The sequence below is a fragment of the Pinus tabuliformis genome, chromosome 3_1 (genome assembly GCF_031772625.1).
Source record: "Pinus tabuliformis cultivar Carrire ecotype Pingquan chromosome 3_1, CPIR1, whole genome shotgun sequence".
Taxonomy (NCBI): Eukaryota; Viridiplantae; Streptophyta; class Pinopsida; order Pinales; family Pinaceae; genus Pinus; species Pinus tabuliformis.
The window spans coordinates 129,855,610-129,878,158 of record NC_142301.1 but is presented as its reverse complement, the minus strand read 5'-3'; the positions used below and the strand labels follow the sequence as shown (position 1 = coordinate 129,878,158).

The 22,549-nt window shown below is 39.2% G+C and overlaps 2 pseudogenes; both read left to right on the top strand.

Annotated features, from left to right (window-relative positions):
* Positions 1-937: 937 nt before the first annotated feature.
* On the top strand, positions 938-7,616 carry LOC149186105 (cation-chloride cotransporter 1 pseudogene; annotated as a pseudogene).
* A 17-nt stretch (positions 7,617-7,633) lies between these two features.
* Positions 7,634-8,452, top strand: LOC149186104 (cation-chloride cotransporter 1 pseudogene; annotated as a pseudogene).
* Positions 8,453-22,549: the final 14,097 nt, after the last annotated feature.

Here is a 22,549-nt window from a genome sequence, read left to right as displayed (position 1 = left end):
GTAGTATGTCAAGCCATTTATCATAGAAAAAGAGGATATGTTATGTAAGAAAGAAGCTGGTAAATAGATTGTTTATCAATGCGCTGAAGAATACAATTTTTCCCATGCATCAGAGGTAAACAAACTATTTGAAGTTGGCCATATGAAGAAATTTATTTTATTTCCTGAGGTCATATTTAAAATGTATTTTCAATCAAATCTCAAAGATGAAAAGTGGAGACATAAAAGTGGCATAGTTCATTTTCCTAAGGATGTTGTTCATTCTTCTATTGAGCATATTATTCTAGTAGAAAGTCTACTCCAGCAAGAACCTTTAAAGATAGAGAAATGTTTTGGAGTTGATCAAGACCATATAGTTTCTCATGCTTTTGAATATCCTTTGGAAGATTACATGGCAAACTTTTCTAGCAACCTATAGATATCATTTCACAGATATATCCCTAATTTTCATTGTAAGCTACCCTTATGCATAATTTATTTTATGTGCAGGATGATTTGTATTTTCAAATTCCACAGGCAGAATGGTCTATGATTTAGCACTCAAATGCTGATATGGTACCATTGGAATACTAACTTCACCTGATTGAGATCAGTCATGTACATAGGTAAGAACCTGTACATAAATAAGCTCAACCAATGAGCATTTTATTTTGAAGTTGCAATATTTTTAGTATAGCATTTTCAGTTCAAGAATAAAGATCCTGGAAGACAAAGGTTTTAGGGAGTTTAAAGTTTTCAAAGATTTTGTATTGGGATCAAATTCCATTTTGGTCTAACTCCATGGCCAACTAGGGCCACTGATCTACAAATTCTCATCATTTCACTACGAAATCATTGTCCCTAGTTGGAGGCAAATGTTGTAGCTCATTATTCCCCAACTAAAATATCAAAGATCTTCAAGAAAGTTCCAGCACATGATTAAATTTGACAAAATTTGATGGTACCTGATAATATTTTGGTAGTTGTTGAGACATTTTTGGATGTTGTACCAAGTGCTAGAATTTTTAAAGAGAGTGTAACAAATCTCGATGCAACTTCTGTAACAGGGACATCTTCTAAAGCAACTATACTGACCTTGAGTTTGCACGATTTACAAGTTTATGGAGTAGTTGTAACCATTATTTTATGTTTTGTTGTATTTGGAGGGGTGAAAATAATCAACAAGGTTGCACCAACTTTCCTTATTCGTGTCTTTTTATCACTATTCTACATTTGTATTGGCATATTTTCCTACCTAGGTCATCATGACAAATAAAACTTTATAGGATTAAGGTGGCACACGCTCAATCATAACTGGAATTCAGAGCAACAACGCACCAATGGAGCTGGTATTTCTGCTCCAGATGAATTAATTTATTGTATTTTGAGTCATTACTAGGACTTTTATTTCTTTCTATGATTGGCATTATGGCTAGTTCAAATCTTTCTACATCCTTAAGAGGCACTCAACATTCAATACCTATTTGATCATTGGCAGCCATAGTACTACTATTGTTATGTACTTGGTTTCTGTATTGATGTTTGGATTTGTAGCTCCAAGAGAGGCGCTTTTAACAGGTAGGCTTCTAACAGCAACAGTTGCTTGGTCAATGCCAACAATTATTTACATTTGTATTATCTCATCCATTATTGGAGAAGCACTTTAGAGTCTTACAGGAGCTCCTCACCTACTTGTAGCAATTGGTAATGCTGATATTGACCCAATACTGAAATACTTCAAGGTTGCTAACAGTAATGAAACACATCTTACAACTCTTTTTACAACGTTTATGTTGGGTCCCTATAATACTAGTGATTACCCCATTACTATTGTAGTTGTACCCCTTATTAATATTGTTGTGCCCCTATTATCCCCATATTGTTATTACTGTGCCCCATAGAATCCCTCTATTGTTATTTTTGTGGCTTTATATTATTATTGTTAGGTCGACTGGGTTATATTGTGACTCCTTAGACTCCTATATATAGAAAGGAGGTTTTGTCATTTGAATCATCGAAGAATTGTTCATTTATGTAATGTAAAGGAGGTTGCCCCCTCAAAGAGGCTGAATTCTAAGGCGTTGATCTATCTTTTCTATCTTTTTCTTGAGCTGGTTTCATAACATTTGGTATCAGGGCTTTGGATTCTAGGGTTTCGCTGCTCCAAACAGGTCATCGTGGAATTTTCGCTATAACTTTTTTCTGCAATGTTTCAAAAGTTAAAAAAAAAACCATTTGAGAAGAAATCACGCTGAGCCTCAACTCTGAATTTCAGATTTGTTCGCACTATATTTGCGGAGATATGATCTGAGGAAGTTTGTCTTTTTGCAGACTCCTGAATTACATTCCAAACAGGTGACCTGGGGAAAAGCATCATAACCTTCTCTCTGGGGATTGGATTGAAATTTTGTAAGAAGGTACAGAAAGAGGATGGACTGTAGTTTCTTGTATGCATTTTTTAGATCCAAAGGACGAAACACTGACTTGTGGGACGTCGTACAAGTTCACTCTACTGAACTAGTCTATAATCAAGTCACTATGGGATATTTCGCATAACTCTTCCTTGGATAATCCAGTTTGGGTTAGACTTGTGGCATTGGAGAGAGGACACATAGGGCTACTGCAGGTCACAAATTTAGATCTAGATGATCCGAAAGTATAGAGATACATCAGAGGCAATATTGAGCTCCTACAAAGTGAAAAAAGGTGTGTAGATTTTCTTAAATTTTTGCTTAAGCTTGGTTTGAAAATTTATTTTGAAGGAATTCAAAGGGCATAGTAGAGAATTATTATCGGTAACTGATGCCCTAGGGAAAGAAAAGGCAAACACCTAGTAAGGAACCTGAAAGCTCTAGCATGACTCATGAAGAAGAGGAAGAAATGTAACATGATATATCAAAATTACAAGACCAAGTGCAACAACTGTCCCTTGCACAAAAAGGAACATAATCTAAGATGGATGGTTTAAAGAAAGGTGTAGAAGCTAAGATGGATTGTTTAAAGAAAGGTGTAGAAGCTAAGATGAATGACGTGGAAGCTAAGATGGATGATTTGAAGATAGATTTGAAGATAGACATGGAAGAATTCAAGATAAATATGAATAAGTTGCTACAAGAAAGGATCACTAATGGTGAAACGGTAGTAAAGGAAACTCATGATGAGAAAAAAAGAAATGTTAATCATGATTCCATAGACTCTAATGTTGGATCAAAGACCTGCCATATTCCAAAAAGTGATATTAGGAAGTTTGATGGCAAGGATCCCGCAACATGGATATTACAGATGGAGAAATTTTTCGATCTCAATAATGTACAAAACACACAAAAGGTATGTATTGCAACTTTATATTTGGAACCAAATCATTTTGTATGGTATCAATGGCTTTGCTCTCGTAAACAATTTATCACTTGGGAAATTTTTATGGAAGAATTGATAGCACATTATGAGGATACAAAAAGAAACACTTTTTTAGCCAACTGATAAGTCTCAAACAAAAGGGTTCAATAATGGAGCACATTGAGGAGTTCCAAAAATTGAACATAAGGGTAAAAGATATTCTAGAGGAGCATAGGATTGATGTGTTCATAGGGTCTTTAAAGGATAATATCCAACATGATGTTTGCCTTTGGGAACCAGATTCATTAGAGAAGGCATTCAGGTTAGCAAGAAAAATGGAAAGAAAAATTATGGCAACCACGAAGCATACCACTCACAACTATAAAGACGAAAGTGTTTTTATCTCTAGTCTTCCACAACCTATAAGGTTGACACCACAACAATTGGAAGAAAAAAGAGAAAAATGGCTTTGTTACAATTGTGATAGCAAATACAGTAAAGGTCATAGGTGTGTTGAGAAGAAATTATTCTACATAGATTGTGAAGAGGAAGAAGAAAAGGAGCAAGAAAGGTCAAAAGAAGAGGATATACTCTAGGAACAAAGCCTAGATAAAGAAGAAATGGATCCGACCATATCTTGTAATGCATTGGCGGGAATTACCACTCCTCAAACCATCAAGATAGAAGGACAAATCAAGAAGAAAAAGGTAATAGTGTTGATTGATTCAGGAAGTACCCACAATTTTATTCATTGTAAGGTAGCAAGAGAATTGAATTGCTTCTTATATCCAGCACGAGAGTGTCAAGTGATGGTTGCAAATGGAGGAACAATAAATTGCTCAGGAAAGTGCCATAATATCAAGCTATCCATGGGAGAATATATATTGACTAGCCCAATGCTTTCCATTCCAATGGGAGGTGCTGATGTTGTACTAGGAGTCCAATGGCTACAATCCTTGGGTACAATAGCTTTTAATTTTCAAGAACTTTTCATGAAATTTTCTGTGGAAGGAAAGGAAGCTGAATTAAGGGGTATTGCAGGGAAACCGGGAAAGATAATCAGCTCTAACGGTATGACAAAGCTTCTAAAAAAGGAACAAAGAGGTGTAATTGCACAATTATGTTCGCTAGATGTTTCCACATTGGAATCATCTATTTCTCCAGATCTCCAAAAAGTCTTGGACAAACATTCCAAGGTATTTGAGACTCCCAAAGGTCTCCCACCGATTCATGATCATGATCATGCTATTCATCTGATTCCAGGAAGTGTTCCTCCAAACATCAGGCCGTACAGATATCCATATGCCCAAAAGAGTGAAATTGAACGTATGGTTGCAGAAATGCTAGAGGCTGGTATAATTCAACCAAGTCAAAGTTCTTTCTCTGCTCCAGTCGTATTGGTGCACAAGAAGGATGGATCATGGCGCATGTGTCTGGATTATAGGGAGCTCAAGTTGGATCTTCATTCAGGATATCATCAAATCAGAATGAAGATTGAAGACATTCTGAAAATAGCATTTAGAACTCATGAGGGTCATTATGAATTTTTGGTCATGCCTTTTGGCCTTACCAATGCACCTTCAACATTTCAAGGTTTGATGAATTCAATTTTCAAACCATTCCTTAGAAAATTTGTGTTAGTATTTTTTGATGATATACTAATCTACAGCAAGTCTTGGAAGGATCATGTTGAACATGTTGACAGGGTGCTACAACTATTGGAGGAGAAACAATTATATGCAAAAAGATCCAAATGTTTCTTTGGAGTACAAGAGGTGGAATATCTGGGTCATATTGTATCTCATGAAGGAGTTAAGGTAGACCCTAGCAAAATTAAAGCCATTAAGGAATGGAAAATTCCCACATCCATAAAGCATCTGCGAGGATTTCTCGGGTTGACAAGGTATTATCACAAGTTTGTTAAGAATTATGGGAGAATAGCAGCACCTCTAACAACATTATTGAAGAAAGATGCATTTTCATGGACTCCAGAAGCAACAAAGGCATTCGAACATCTTAAAGAGGCAATGTGCCAAGCACCGGTCTTAGCTACACTGGACTTCACAAAAACCTTTATTGTGGAATGTGATGCTTCAGGAAATGGAATTGGTGCTGTTTTAATGCAAGATGAAATACCCATTGCTTTTGAAAGTCGTCCAATCAAGGGAAAGTTTTTACACAAAGCTATTTATGAGAAGGAAATGTTGGCAATACTCCATGCACTTAAAAAATGGCGACCCTACCTAATGGGAAGACACTTCAAGGTAAAAACGCATCATGATAGCCTTAAATACTTTTTAGAACAAAGATTATCCTCTGAAGAGCAACAAAAGTGGGTCACAAAGATGTTGGGTTATGACTTTGAAATCATCTACAAAAAAGGGAAGCAAAATGTGGTGGCAGATGCACTCTCAAGAAAGGATGAGGATGTGGAAGCATTGTTGTGCACCATTTCTATTATCCAACCAGATTGGATAAATGAAGCAAGGGAGGAATGGAAGAATGACGAAGAAGTGTGGGCACTTATTCGAAAGTTACAACAAGATTCCAGTATGTCTGATACATTTAGCTGGAAAAATGATTCGTTATGGTACAAAGATCGCTTATACCTCTGTAAGAATTCCTAGCTAAAACAAAAGATTCTTATGGAATTGCACACTTCTCCCTTAGGAGGGCACTCAGGATTTTTAAAAACTTACCACAGGGTTAAGAAGGAATTTTTTGGGATGGCCTTAAATCAAATATTCAAAAGTTTGTGGTGGAATGTTTGGTTTTCCAACAAAGTAAATTTGAAACAATTAAGACACCGTGTCTATTACAACCTTTATCCATTCCAAGCCAATGTTGGGAGGAGGTTCCAATGGATTTTATCACAGGTTTACCCAAGTCTGAGGGAAAGAGTGTCATCATGGTGGTAGTTGATAGACTTACCAAGTATGCACACTTTTGTGCATTATCACATCCATTTAAAGCCAATACAGTTTCTGCTGCATTTATGGAAACAATTCAAAAGCTACATGGAAACCCAGAGATTATTGTAAGTGACATAGATCCCATTTTCACTAGAGATTTTTGGACATAATTATTTTCTTGTCTTGGTACTCAATTATCTCATAGCTCATCTTATCATCCTCAATCGGATGGGCAAACTGGGATAGTAAACAAATGTTTGGAAGGATATCTTCGTTGCTTTGTATCTGATAAATAGACACAATGGGTCAAATGGTTGCCTCTGGCTGAATGGTGGTATTACACTTCCTTCCATATAGCAACAAAAATGACCCCATTTATGGCACTTTATGGGTATCAACCACCATCCATCACATCATATTTAAGAGAAAATTCTAAGGTTCAAGCAGTGGAACATCACATTGAACATCAACAACAAGTCCTCCAACTCTTAAAGGATAACGTCGTGTTGCACAGAATAGAATGAAACAATAGGCAGATCAACATCGTAGTGAAAGAAGTTTTGATGTAGGTGATTGGGTATTCCTACGGCTACAACCATATAAGCAAATGTCCCTCAAGCAAGCTAAGAAGGATAATAAATTATCACCAAAGTATTATGGTCCATACAAGGTGTTGCAAAAGATTGGTACTATGGCATACAAATTGGAGCTTCCTGCAGCTTCTCGATTGCACCCAGTTTTCCATGTTTCATGTTTAAAGAAGGTTATAGGCGACAAGCTCCCAATTCAAACAATATTGCCAGAACTTGACAAGGAAGGAAAAATTATATTGGAACCGGAAGCAGTCACGGAAACAAGAACTTGACAGCTATGAAATCGATCAATTTCAGAGTATCTTATCAAGTGGAAGAACTTATTTGCTGAAGATTCCACATGGGAGGATGAGAATTTTATACAGAAGCATCCAGAACTTCTCAAGCGTTGAGGACAACACTTTTTTGAAGGAGAGGAGCATGTTGGGTCCCTATAATACTAGTGATTACCCATTACTGTTGTATTTGTACCCCTTATTAATATTGTTGTGCCCCTATTATTCCCATATTGTTATTACTGTGCCCCATAGAATCCCTCTATTGTTATTTTTGTGGTTTATATTATTATTGTTAGGTCAGCTGGGTTATATTATGACTCCTTAGACTCCTATATATAGAAAGGAGGTTTTGTCATCTGAATCATCGAAGAATTGTTCATTTATGTAATGTAAAGGAGGTTGTCCCCTCGAAGAGGCTGATTCTAAGGCATTGATCTATCTTTTCTATCTTTTTCTTGAGCTGGTCTCATAACAGTTTATCTATGTTGTGTGTGTAGTACTTGGAAATACTGATCTGATCTCACCTGTGATAACTATGTTCTTCTTTCTATGCTATGCTAGTGTGAACTTGTCATGTTTTCTTTTGGATCTTCTGGATGCACCAAGTTGATGCCCAAGATCGAAATTTCACTATTGGAGCCTTTCACTTATTAGTGTTATGCTTTGTATTTTTATCATGTTCCAAATATCTTAGACATTCACGATTGTCTCTTTAGCACTTTCAAGCCTTTTATTCTATTATTTATGTCTCAAGGGGAAGGTTGGTGACTGGAGAGATGGTTACAAAACTGCATATTTCCAACTTTCTTCCTGAATTTTTCTCTCCTTAGGAGCGAATCATGCACATCCAAAGAACTGATACCCAATTCCCATGATATACTGTAGGCCATGGGGAAAACTACTTGAGAATGTGCCTTGTCATCCAAAGCTACCTAATCTTGCAAAATGCATGAAGAAAAAGGGCTAGGGCATGTCAATATTTGTTCCAATATTAGATGGTGACTACAATGAAAAGACTGAAGAAGAAAAAGTTGCATGTTGGCAATTGGGAGCATATATCGATTGTAATAATTGTGAAGGGGTTCAAAAAATCATTGCAGATGAGAACATGCAAGAAGGATTTCTTGGTATTGTCCAAACAATGGGTCTTGGAAATATTAAGCCCAACATTGCTATAATGCATTACCCAAAAACATGGAGACAAGAAAATTTGAAAGAGATATCAGAAACATCTGTAGCACCATTTTTATTTTCATGTGATTGGGTAAAAATGAAAATTAAGGGGCTTAAAGAGAACATTTTGAAGTTGTCAATAGTAGTTCTGTTGTTGTTAAGAATTGGATTCAGAATTTGATTCCAAATAAATTATAGTGTTTATGTAGAAAAAATGGGCTTGTAGCATTGTTGGTTAGTAAAGGGGCCAAAACATAAGAGAACGCTTTCAGTTGGAATGCCTCTCGTTCAAAATATTTTGACAATAGGTAGGGAAGAGAGTGTTGGGCTGAGGAAAATGTATGTTTTATCCTGATATTATCTTAATTAATCATTTGTCTTTGTGTTTACCTTCGTTTGAGGAATAAATATAGAATAAACAATTGTAGAAGCTGGATAAAATCAATCATTAATGAATTAGGTAAATCTTGGCATGAAAAGCTAACTTTCACTACCTTTATATGAAGGAACATGAATTGAACGGTTGTTGTTCAAATGATGGAATAACAACGACCAAGAAAGGAAAGAGGAAAACGTCTCGATTACAAAGGCCAATGGAAGACTAGGAGAACCAAGTCTATTCTATAATGAAATTAGATTGTTAGTTGCGAAATCCTCAGGATCTCCTGGTCCTGAGGATTTGCTTCTATCGTTTTCTTTCCTAGGCTATATAAAGCCAGCAGGCGAAATGAACAGGTAGCTAGAAAAATTGGAGATTGTAACTATTCATTATTGACACAGAGTACCCTCATTACTGTGACGTTGTAACTCTATTATCAAGCTTAATGAAGAAGACTATGTTTTACCTATAATCACATTCTGAGTGTCTTTCGGTGGTGAATTCTGGAGACTCTAGGCCTAGTCGATAGGAAATTTACTACTTTAATTGTGTCATATTTATTTCTATTTACTCTTACAATTGTTTATTATTGTTATTTCATGAAATTAGAATTATTTTGATTGTTGTGAGTATTGATTGTTACGATTTACTTTTGTCGTTCAAACTAGATTCTAGATCTTGCTGTGTTTTACATCTGTGTGTTAATCTTTACTGAATTTATCAGGTTAGTTTAAGTATTTGATTGTTGTTCATTCTGAAGTAGTGTTATCAGAGATCTTAAGCTTACAGTTGATTTCTTTCCATTAGATGTTTGAATAGTTACTTGTTGTTCATTTGTTGTAGCTTTCCTTCATGCTAAATGAATTATTGTCTATACTAGTTAGATTTGCTAAGAGTGATTCGTTTTACTTGCATTCCAATTCAGTTCTCTACATAATATATTGAAGTAGATTTAAAAATGCTTTAACTATTTCTTTCAGAGTTGATTTGGATTTAGCTTTGAGAATTAGATATTGATGAGCCCCAAAAATGTACAATTATTTGGGCTCATTCAACATCCTAATTTGACTTAATCCACCATTCTCATTAGTTTATTGCATGTTTTTTATTATTCTTATGTTAATAGAGTGAATTTGGTTAGTCATTATGCCAACAAGTCTAATGGGTGCTTTGTGTAGCCTTTTTGGTCAACTTAGAGACAAAAATGAAGGTCTTAATGAGCACTTGGCAGCCAAATTCGTGGGAGAACAAGCTAGAGGATTTCTAGGAAGGTGTCCCCCTCATTTATGGGCCCTTACCTCGAATTCTCCACCATCAGCTTGGAGTTCAAAGGCCACCAAATCAATGAGCACAAGGGCAGCCAAGCAAGTCAAGTAGGACTGTTGTTAACTACAAGTCTTGGCCAGCCAAGTCCCTAAATTTTAGGAGGACTGTTGGGTCCTCAAATTGTATAAATAAGAAGGCTTAGGGCCTCATTTTGGTTAGCTAGTTGTTAGTCAATTTGGTTAGCTAGTGGTTAGTCATTTTTGTAGCCAATTAGTCATTTTATTTTATCCATTAGTTAGCTAGTTTGTAGTTCGATTTTTATGCAATAGATTAGCTTTGCTTTCAGCTCATGTTCAAGTTCTCCTTGTGGACAGTTTTTATGTAACTCTTCATTCTTGTTTAATAAAGATGAATCCAGCTTTGCACCAGCTCTAAATCTCTCTTGGGAGGCTGTAGCTCTTGGGGTTGGGCCCATCTCAAGCGCTCAGTACCTCCCTTGTTTATCTTTATGTGTTTGCTGCATTCTTAAAATGAAATCTGCTCTTTAGATCTTTCTTTGTTATTTTGGTTGTTTTTGATGGTTAAAGTAGCTTTTTATGGTTAGAATCGATTGGTAGGAGTTTGTCATGCATTTAGATCTTTTTGAATGTTCTTACTCACGTGATGTACATGGTTCTCTTTCCAAACAAAGCTGTTGTTTATTCATTTCATTGACAATTGGATTGAGTTAGCTAGGACTTGGTTTGTTTGCAAGGATTCATTGATTCGTTTGAATGAGCATTGTGCAGGGCATCTCTATCACCTTCATCACCTCCTCGTTCATCTGAGCCTCATCCAGATCAGCTCCTCCATCACCAAGTCTGTTTCCTCATCTCCCATCTGCTCTTTTGCCACGTAACCCTACCTTCTTGCTTTTCCATTGCCTAAACCTTCTTTGATGCAAGCTAGACCTCCACACCCTCTCATCAACTCTATCCATCAGTTCCTAGGCCACTTCAGACCCCTATTTCACCTCCATACTCGTTCCTCCACCTTTTTCCCTCCATCCATTCTCCAAAATCCTCTTTCCAGAACATCCTGTAGAAATCTCTGAACATCCTGTAGAAACCCCTGCAGACATCCTGTAGAAGCCTGCACCCTCGGTTGCCGAGCACCTGAACGTTGTGGACTTCTGTGGACTGATGCTAGGGACCCTCTGGGACCTCTCCTAGCCCTCCTGACCTTTCCCAAGCTTTCTCTCCCTTCGCACCACCTCTGCACAGCCAAACCCTAATAAGAAACAAAATCATCATCACTCCAACCACTTAAGAACAAAATACAAAAACATGTATTTTCAGATGCAAGTAGCTTAGATTCATGCATTTCAACTCACTAGAAGTAATGGCATCATTGGTAGAAGTTTCATTCACATTTTTGCATTGTAAGGGTCAAGCTAGTCAAATTAGGGTTTACTAGGGTTTCCATGCTTTGGTTGGCTTTCAGTTCATTTTTGCAAAGTAGATCAATTTCCCTTGAGATAGCCTTCATCCATCATTTAGAAAGCTTCTTCTGAGATCATATAGAAGTTGGCTTGAACCCTAGCGGACTTGTGCCAGCTGACCAAGTGACAGCTGCGACAAGAGCTAGTACTTGTGCATACAGCACCGTCGCTTCCAAGTTTGTACGAACTACCGGGTTGATAAAATTAGAGATAGGAAACCCCAGGAGTTGTAGCATTATTGCTACAATACTGGGGCCCACCATCTTTTTGGCGCCGTTGCTGGGGAAGCGTCAGAGTATTGGTGATTGTTGCTATTCCTATATTTTCTACTACAACTTTCTGCTAAGTAGTTTATTTCATTTCCATTCTGCAAAAGTAGCATAGACATTTCCTGCTTTCATAGATTAGCATTTCCTGCTTTCATAGATTAGCATTTCCTGCTTTCATAGATTAGCATTTCAATTCCGCAATTTCATTTCTGCAAGCGTAGATTAGCATTTCAATTTCGCAAGCGTAGCCTAGCATTTCATTCCTGCAATTTCATTTGAGCAAAATAGATTAGTCCTTTCCTGCTTTCATTTCAATTCCGCATTTTCATTTTAGTAAGATAGTTAGTTGCAGTTCAATCTATTTCAGTTTTGCAAGTAGAAGTAGAAAAAAAAAACAAAAATCAACCAAAAAGATTTCATTTCATGCCTTGTAGGAGTAGAGATAAGTTAGAAAAATGATTGCAAAACACCCCCACTGCTTCACACAACCTTCTCTCTTCTTCGATGGCTGTGATTGAAGAACCCCTGGGTGGACATCAAGACATATTTGAAGAACCTCTAGGGGAGAGGAAGAAGAAAACATTTCTCTGGAGAAAATGGCTACAAGTAGAAATGTTGGGAGTAACATCTTGTCCAAAGATGAATTTGAAAATCAGCTGGAAGATTTCAAGAGTGATATGAGGCAGTTTCTTGCCATGCAACTGGATACCTTGTGGATCGAAAAGAAGCAAGAAGAAGCCAAGAGGGCTTTGGTCATTTTTTGTCCTAGGTGCACTAGAAAGCATCCTAGAAACGAATGTCCATTGTACTCCATAGAAGTGTGTTTTGTCTGTGAAGAATACCATCCTACAGATCAGTGCCCTTCCTTACCCAGATTCAAAGCTGCATATCAAAGAGCCAAAGGAGGCACTGAATCACTCTATTACATGAACCAAGGTTGGCCGCATAGACCTAGATCTCATCAGTGGGAACTGCAAGGGACACCCGAGACCTATTATGACCCTTATCAAGCCACTTTCATGCCTTCTTTGGGTCCCCCTGCTCATCCTTCCTGGTTCACACCTCCTCCTTGTTCCTTCACAGATCCATATTATGCCCAACCAGTTGCTCATTCATTTCACTCTTATGCTCAGCCACAGCCTCAGTGGAATGCACCTTATCAGGAGTGGAGGCCCCAGTACAACTCTCATCCCGCTCATTTTCCTCCACCACCTGCTCATCCACAACCATCGCCTCCTCCTCCACCAAGGAAACCCCAAATGCCTACCCAACCACAATTCCATCCATCTCCATCTCAATTTCACACCTCCACTCAACTACCCGTACCATTTCCAAAACCACACAATGGAGCAGCTCAACCCCATTGCAAATCTGAGGCACAACATATCCAAACAACTCCTCTTGAGCCCAATGATCTTCACCACAGCTCAGGAAGAGTGTTGCAAAGCAGAAATTATATTGACAACATTGAAGGACCAAAAGCAAAAGAAGATTCCAAAGAGGAGATCAAAGAACCATGGGTTGCACTTGATGAAGAGAAGAGATCAGAATCAGAGATCGAGAGAGTTCCCTCATGGTTACCATCAAATCTTCCATGTATTCAAGAGAAAGATCAACAAAAAGAAGAAGATCAGAAGGTCATGATAGAAGGTGACATGAAGAATGATCCTGATCAGCAAAAGAACCAAGGATATCAAAGCTATATTGAGATATGGTTTCAGAAGGTCACTAAGTTGCAGCAGTACTTTCTTCCTCAGTTATGTTTGATCCCTTCAAAGCCAGATCATTTGGTCTCTGAGATCCGGATACCTGTCAAAGCATGCATTTTGAGCCTTCACATCATTTTGTCTCTAATCTCGATGTGCACATGGCTCCATTGGAAGTATTCTTATACTTGAAAATGATTTTGTTTTTCAAGTAGGGTATGGTAGAAAAAAGAAAGAAAAAAAAAGAAAAAAAAGAAAAAAGAAAAAAGAGAAGAAAATGAAAAAAGAGGAAAATAGAAATCTAAGGTGAAAACCTCCTCGGAGGCGCCTTAGATTGGCTCATTGATTGAAAACCTCCATGAGGCGGTCAATGGGTTGAAAAAAAAGAGAAAAGAGAATAAGATCTCTGGGTGAAAACCTCCCTTGGAGGCGCCCAGGGCAGGCAATTCGGGTGAAAACCTCCATGAGGCGCCCTAGTTGTTTTTCAAAAAAAAAGAGAAAAAGAAAAAGAAAAATAAAGTTAATCTCCATTGAATAATTTCATGTTGCAGCAATGACATTGCAGGTTGCAAGAAGGACGTTTCATGACAGGAGGAGCACTCAAATCAAGGTTAAAGGAAGTTTTCTTGTGCCTTCTACAGGAAGCTCTGTATTTCTACAGGAAACATCCTGTAGAACCTTTGGACGAGCCAAATCCAATTTCAAAAGTGAATCTAATGGTGGGAATCTGTTGATTAGGCCTACAAGCACTTGTGTGTCCATCCCTTGCCTTTCTCCATCATTTTTTCACCTCCTTGTGCTTCTCATTGTGCTTCTACAGGAACTTCCTGTAGAAATTGTGGGAAACTAGGCATGCATTTCAAAAAGTGGTTTGGCGAACATGGTAGCTTCCTCAAGGGTTCAGAAGTCCTCATGCAGTCTTCCAACTCCTCCTCCATCATCTCTATACCTGCATCACAACCAAAATTCATTTTGTCATCCCATGCAACCAAAATGCAAAGTGCCTTGAAGCAAAAACACATAGAGCAGAATTTGTTTTTGCCATAACTTGAAAACCATGCATCCATTTGAAAAACCATTTTATGGGGAATTGTACAAGGTTGATGAAAACATGCCTGAGCAGTTTCATGCAATTCTGGTGCACGGTTTCCAAGAAATCGGCCTCCATCACCATCAGCCATTTTTGCATTTTCTCCATATCCGTGCATCCGTTTTAAAACCTGTTCCATGGGGAGATGCACATGGGTGATAGTAATCTACCCAAGCAGTTTCAGCCGATTCCGATGCACGGTTTCCGAGAAATCGAGCTCTGCAATCTTCAGCCATTTTCCATTTTTCTCGAAATCCGTGCATCCATTGATCACGATTTTTCTATGGGAGATGCATAATGATGATAGGAACATGCTCACCGAGTTTCAGATCAATCCGATCTACCGTTTGGGAAAAATGGCAAAAAGAAGTTCTGGTTTTGTGACCATGCAGCAGCATCAGCTTGAACGGGCAGAGTTGAACGTGGAAACGATTGCATGCAGCTCAGATCCGGCCAGAGGACACCTGCACAAGGAAAAGCAATCAAAAATCATTAGCCAAGCCTCATGCAATCAAAGGATCCAAGCATGCAGCAGCAGAATCAGAGCATGCAACAGCAAGAAGCTTCACAAGCAGTCGTTTGGCTTCAGGTACGTGACAAAACCTATTCCTCTATTGCATGAATCTAATTCAAGAACTGCATAAACGAATGGAGTGATGGAATTAAGCCACGAATTTAGGAAGGTTCACTTGATGTCCAGTTCTCTAGCAAGTCACGCAGCATGCATGCGTCAACCATGCACGTGAAAGTCAAAAAAACGAACAGTATGGGTAGTCTAACTCCAGTGCAACTGAATCGATGAGATTTCAAGCAGAGAACAAATAGTGACCACTGCAGTTCATGATTGCAAAACAGTCGCATGGGCCAGCACACGTCTTGGCCACCTCACTCAACCAAAAATCACGCAGAAGTCTGAGCGCTCAGCTGAAATTCAAAGACGGTTGTTCAACTTGCACTTGCAAAGCATGTTCTTTTCACCCAAGCTGGCTACGTTGTTGCATCAAGGAAGCAATGTTCGGGTTTTCTTGCCTGGTTCCCTTTCTCACATTGTCCAACACACAGCTCCAGGTTATAGAATCTTTACCAAAACCAGGTAGTCTGTGTCAGATTCAAAGTTCCGCTGATATAAATGACGATACATCTTTGTCTTCTGATTGTTCCTTTAGTGAAGGAAGTTGCAGGGCCCTGAAAGTGGATCTGATCAAGAAATTGATCAATCATATGTGAGTGAAGGCTCAGACCTTGAAATTATGTGCAAAGATCGGTCAAGATATTCACCAAGTAGCTTGACTAGAAACTCTTGTGTGAAGTTGAAAGCTTCCGAGTCAAATGAAAAATGAGTAAAGAGGTAGAAGGTCCAGTTGCATATGATGAGAATACCAAGGAATCTAGGTTACAAATCTAATATACATCATATTTCTTTATGATGGGCAGTTTAAAATGCCTCTATTCTTAGAGATTTATGCATGTTTTTCCGAAGCCTAGATTGTTTGGCTGTATTTGTCTTGGTTAATGTTGCAGGTATTTTTCACCAACAAGGGATTTGCATTTGTGACTTCCAAGACTGTGGAGGCTACTAAGTAAGCCCGTAAGGAACCAAACAAAACCATTGATGGAAGGATTGTTACTGTGAACCTTGCAGTCGATGGACAGAGAAGACTGTGTATGTATATTGCAGAAATAACAAGGGTTACATCTCGGCTCTATATTCAGATCTGTCTTTCCATATCACAACGAATATATGTGATACTCAGTATACCTGTGATTAAAGGAAATATCTATGGATGTATAAACCTAGGAACATATATGAACATCATCTCGTCAACCTGCAAGTGTTTTAATCAAAGAGATGAGGTTGAAGGGTCTGTCCTATGATCAAGGATCTCAGCATACAGTTTATATTGGCCTACATACCTCAAGGTGAACTGCAAATTGATATCTCTCAATGGGTATTTGAATTCCACGGTTGCAATCACAGTCTAGACACACATGGAGATCTAACCGTCAGGTAGACTTCATGGATATGATAAAGAAGCAACAGTGAGGGTCTCAATGATGATGTAACAAACACAAGAAAGACCACCACAGAAGGAACAGGCAGAGGAATGAGGGAAAAGGACAAGCTGTTGAGGCCAAAGCAGGGGGTGGTAAAATAGCACAAATGCCAAGGGAGAAGCGGTTGCAAGCACGAGCAGAGGAGACTGAAAAAGGCCAAACAAGTAGGGACACACCCAAGGCAGCCACAACACAGTTCAAGGAGAAGGCACCCCCAGCCAAGCAAGCAAAATCAGAGAAAATTGGTTCAGCAGGAAGTTAGCAGACTGTTTCTACAGGAAGACAGAGGACTGTTTCTACAGGAAGACAGAGGACTGTTTCTACAGGAAGACAGAGGACTGTTTCTACAGGAAGACAGAGGACTGTTTCTACAGGAAGACAGAGGACTGTTTCTACAGGAAGCCAATGAACTGTTTCTACAGGAAGTTTGAAAAGAGGGAAGCCAAAGGAGAAATCAGCCAAGATGTTAGCCAAAGAAGCCACCAGGGCCATCAAAGACGAGGAGAGAGAATTGGTTGCTCAGAGGATGAGCAACACTTTCAGTAGGGGGGTGATGATGAGCCCCAAAAATGTACAATTATTTGGGCTCATTCAACCTCCTAATTTGACTTAATCCACCATTCTCATTAGTTTATTGCATGTTTTTTATTATTCTTATATTAATAGAGTGAATTTGGTTAGTCATTATGCCAACAAGTCTAATGGGTGCTTTGTGTAGCCTTTTTGGTCAACTTGGAGACAAAAATGAAGGTCTTAATGAGCACTTGGCAGCCAAATTCGTGGGAGAACAAGCTAGAGGATTTGTAGGAAGGTGACCCCCTCATTTATGGGCCCTTACCTCGAATTCTCCACCATCAGCGCGGAGTTCAAAGGCCACCAAATCAATGAGCACAAGGGCAGCCAAGCAAGTCAAGTAGGACTGCTGTTAACTACAAGTCTTGGGCAGCCAAGTCCTTAAATTTTAGGAGGACTGTTGGGTCCTCAAATTGTATAAATAAGAAGGCTTAGGGCCTCATTTTGGTTAGCTAGTTGTTAGTCAATTTGGCTAGCTAGTGGTTAGTCATTTTTGTAGCCAGTTAGTCATTTTGTTTTAGCCATTAGTTAGCTAGTTTGTAGTTCGATTTTTATGCAATAGATTAGCTTTGCTTTCAGCTCATGTTCAAGTTCTCCTTGTGGACAGTTTTTATGTAACTCTTCATTCTTGTTTAATAAAGATGAATCCAGCTTTGCACCAGCTATAAATCTCTCTTGGGAGGCTGTAGCTCTTGGGGTTGGGCCCATCTCAAGCGCTCAGTACCTCCCTTGTTTATCTTTATGTGTTTGTTGCGTTCTTAAAATGAAATCTGCTCTTTAGATCTTGCTTTGTTATTTTGGTTGTTTTTTATGGTTAAAGTAGCTTTTTATGGTTAGAATCGATTGGTAGGAGTTTTTCATGCATTTAGATCTTTTTGAATGTTCTTACTCACGTGATGTACATGGTTCTCTTTCCAAACAAAGCTGTTGTTTATTCATTTCATTGACAGTTGGATTGAGTTAGCTAGGACTTGGTTTGTTTGCAAGGATTCATTGATTCGTTTGAATGAGCATTATGCAGGGCATCTCTATCACCTTCATCACCTCCTCGTTCATCTGAGCCTCATCCAGATCAGCTCCTCCATCACCAAGTCTGTTTCCTCATCTCCCATCTGCTCTTTTGCCACGTAACCCTACCTTCTTTCTTTTCCATTGCCTAAACCTTCTTTGATGCAAGCTAGACCTCCACACCCTCTCATCAACTCTATCCATCAGTTCCTAGGCCACTTCAGACCCATATTTCACCTCCATACTCGTTCCTCCACCTTTTTCCCTCCATCCATTCTCCAAAATCCTCTTTCCAGAACATCCTGTAGAAATCTCTGAACATCCTGTAGAAACCCCTGCAGACATCCTGTAGAAGCCTGCACCCTCGGTTGCCGAGCACCTGAACGTTGTGGACTTCTGTGGACTGATGCTAGGGACCCTCTGGGACCTCTCCTAGCCCCCCTGACCTTTCCCAAGCTTTCCTTCCCTTCGCACCACCTCTGCACAACCAAACCCTAATAAGAAACAAAATCATCATCACTCCAACCACTTAAGAACAAAATACAAAAACATGTCTTTTTAGATGCAAGTAGCTTAGATTCATGCATTTCAACTCACTAGAAGTAATGGCATCATTGGTAGAAGTTTCATTCACATTTTTGCATTGTAAGGGTCAAGCTAGTCAAATTAGGGTTTACTAGGGTTTCCATGCTTTGGTTGTCTTTCAGTTCATTTTTGCAAAGTAGATCAATTTCACTTGAGATAGCCTTCGTCCATCATTTAGAAAGCTTCTTCTGAGATCATATAGAAGTTGGCTTGAGCCCTAGCGGACTTGTGCCAGCTGACAAAGTGACAGCTGCGACAAGAGCTAGTACTTGTGCATACAGCACCGTCGCTTCCAAGTTTGTACGAACTACCGGGTTGATAAAATTAGAGATAGGAAACCCCAGGAGTTGTAGCATTATTGCTACAATACTGGGGCCCACCATCTTTTTGGCGCCGTTGCTGGGGAAGCGTCAGAGTATTGGTGATTGTTGCTATTGCTATATTTTCTACTACAACTTTCTGCTAAGTAGTTTATTTCATTTCCATTCTGCAAAAGTAGCATAGACATTTCCTGCTTTCATAGATTAGCATTTCCTGCTTTCATAGATTAGCATTTCAATTCCGCAATTTCATTTCTGCAAGCGTAGATTAGCATTTCAATTTCGCAAGCGTAGCCTAGCATTTCATTCCTGCAATTTCATTTGAGCAAAATAGATTAGTCCTTTCCTGCTTTCATTTCAATTCTGCATTTTCATTTTAGTAAGATAGTTAGCTGCAGTTCAATCTATTTCAGTTTTGCAAGTAGAAGTAGAAAAAAAAAACAAAAATCAACCAAAAAGATTTCATTTCATGCCTTGTAGGAGTAGAGATAAGTTAGAAAAATGATTGCAAAACACCCCCACTTCTTCACACAGCCTTCTCTCTTCTTCGATGGCTGTGATTGAAGAACCCCTGGGTGGACATCAAGACATATTTGAAGAACCTCTAGGGGAGAGGAAGAAGAAAACATTTCTCTGGAGCAAATGGCTACAAGTAGAAATGTTGGGAGCAACATCTTGTCCAAAGATGAATTTGAAAATCAGCTGGAAGATTTCAAGAGTGATATGAGGCAGTTTCTTGCCATGCAACTAGATACCTTGTGGATCCAAAAGAAGCAAGAAGAAGCCAAGAGGGCTTTGGTCATTTTTTGTCCTAGGTGCACTAGAAAGCATCCTAGGAACGAATGTCCATTGTACTCCATAGAAGTGTGTTTTGTCTGTGAAGAATACCATCCTACAGATCAATGCCCTTCCTTACCCAGATTCAAAGCTGCATATCAGAGAGCCAAAGGAGCCACTGAATCACTCTATTACATGAACCAAAGTTGGCCGCATAGACCTAGATCTCATCAGTGGGAACTGCAAGGGACACCCGAGACCTATTATGACCCTTATCAAGCCACTTTCATGCCTTCTTGGGGTCCCCCTGCTCATCCTTCCTGGTTCACACCTCCTCCTTGTTCCTTCACAAATCCATATTATGCCCAACCAGTTGCTCATTCATTTCACTCTTATGCTTAGTCACAGCCTCAGTGGAATGCACCTTATCAGGAGTGGAGGCCCCAGTACAACTCTCATCCCGCTCATTTTCCTCCACCACCTGCTCATCCACAACCATCGCCTCCTCCTCCACCAAGGCAACCCCAAATGCCTACCCAACCACAATTCCATCCATCTCCATCTCAATTTCACACCTCCACTCAACTACCCGTACCATTTCCAAAACCACACAATGGAGCAGCTCAACCCCATTGCAAATCTGAGGCACAACATATCCAAACAACTCCTCTTGAGCCCAATGATCTTCACCACAGCTCAGGAAGAGTGTTGTAAAGCAGAAATTATATTGACAACATTGAAGGACCAAAAGCAAAAGAAGATTCCAAAGAGGAGATCAAAGAACCATGGGTTGCACTTGATGAAGAGAAGAGATCAGAATCAGAGATCGAGAGAGTTCCCTCATGGTTACCATCAAATCTTCCATGTATTCAAGAGAAAGATCAACAAAAAGAAGAAGATCAGAAGGTCATGATAGAAGGTGACATGAAGAATGATCCAGATCAGCAAAAGAACCAAGGATATCAAAGCTATATTGAGATATGGTTTCAGAAGGTCACTAAGTTGCAGCAGTACTTTCTTCCTCAGTTATGTTTGATCCCTTCAAAGCCAGATTATTTGGTCTCTGAGATCCAGATACCTGTCAAAGCATGCATTTTGAGCCTTCACATCATTTTGTATCTAATCTCGATGTGCACATGGCTCCATTGGAAGTATTCTTATACTTGAAAATGATTTTGTTTTTCAAGTAGGGTAGGGTAGAAAAAAGAAAGAAAAAAAAAAAGAAAAAAAATAAAAAAGAAAAAAGAGAAGAAAATGAAAAAAGAGGAAAATAGAAATCTAAGGTGAAAACCTCCTCGGAGGCGCCTTAGATTGGCTCATTGATTGAAAACCTCCATGAGGCGGTCAATGGGTTGAAAAAAAAGAGAAAAGAGAATAAGATCTCTGGGTGAAAACCTCCCTTGGAGGCGCCCAGGGCAGGCAATTCGGGTGAAAACCTCCATGAGGCGCCCTAGTTGTTTTTCAAAAAAAAAGAGAAAAAGAAAAAGAAAAATAAAGTTAATCTCCATTGAATAATTTCATGTTGCAGCAATGACATTGCAGGTTGCAAGAAGGACGTTTCATGACAGGAGGAGCACTCAAATCAAGGTTAAAGGAAGTTTTCTTGTGCCTTCTACAGGAAGCTCTGTATTTCTACAGGAAACATCCTGTAGAACCTTTGGACGAGCCAAATCCAATTTCAAAAGTGAATCTAATGGTGGGAATCTGTTGATTAGGCCTACAAGCACTTGTGTGTCCATCCCTTGCCTTTCTCCATCATTTTTTCACCTCCTTGTGCTTCTCATTGTGCTTCTACAGGAACTTCCTGTAGAAATTGTGGGAAACTAGGCATGCATTTCAAAAAGTGGTTTGGCGAACATGGTAGCTTCCTCAAGGGTTCAGAAGTCCTCATGCAGTCTTCCAACTCCTCCTCCATCATCTCTATACCTGCATCACAACCAAAATTCATTTTGTCATCCCATGCAACCAAAATGCAAAGTGCCTTGAAGCAAAAACACATAGAGCAGAATTTGTTTTTGCCATAACTTGAAAACCATGCATCCATTTGAAAAACCATTTTATGGGGAATTGTACAAGGTTGATGAAAACATGCCTGAGCAGTTTCATGCAATTCTGGTGCACGGTTTCCAAGAAATCGGCCTCCATCACCATCATCCATTTTTGCATTTTCTCCATATCCGTGCATCCGTTTTAAAACCTGTTCCATGGGGAGATGCACATGGGTGATAGTAATCTACCCAAGCAGTTTCAGCCGATTCCGATGCACGGTTTCCGAGAAATCGAGCTCTGCAATCTTCAGCCATTTTCCATTTTTCTCGAAATCCGTGCATCCATTGATCACGATTTTGCTATGGGAGATGCATAATGATGATAGGAACATGCTCACCGAGTTTCAGATCAATCTGATCTACCGTTTGGGAAAAATGGCAAAAAGAAGTTCTGGTTTTGTGACCATGCAGCAACATCAGCTTGAACGGGCAGAGTTGAACGTGGAAACGATTGCATGCAGCTCAGATCCGGCCAGAGGACACCTGCACAAGGAAAAGCAATCAAAAATCATTAGCCAAGCCTCATGTAATCAAAGGATCCAAGCATGCAGCAGCAGAATCAGAGCATGCAACAGCAAGAAGCTTCACAAGCAGCCGTTTGGCTTCAGGTACGTGACAAAACCTATTCCTCTATTGCATGAATCTAATTCAAGAACTGCATAAACGAATGGAGTGATGGAATTAAGCCACGAATTTAGGAAGGTTCACTTGATGTCCAGTTC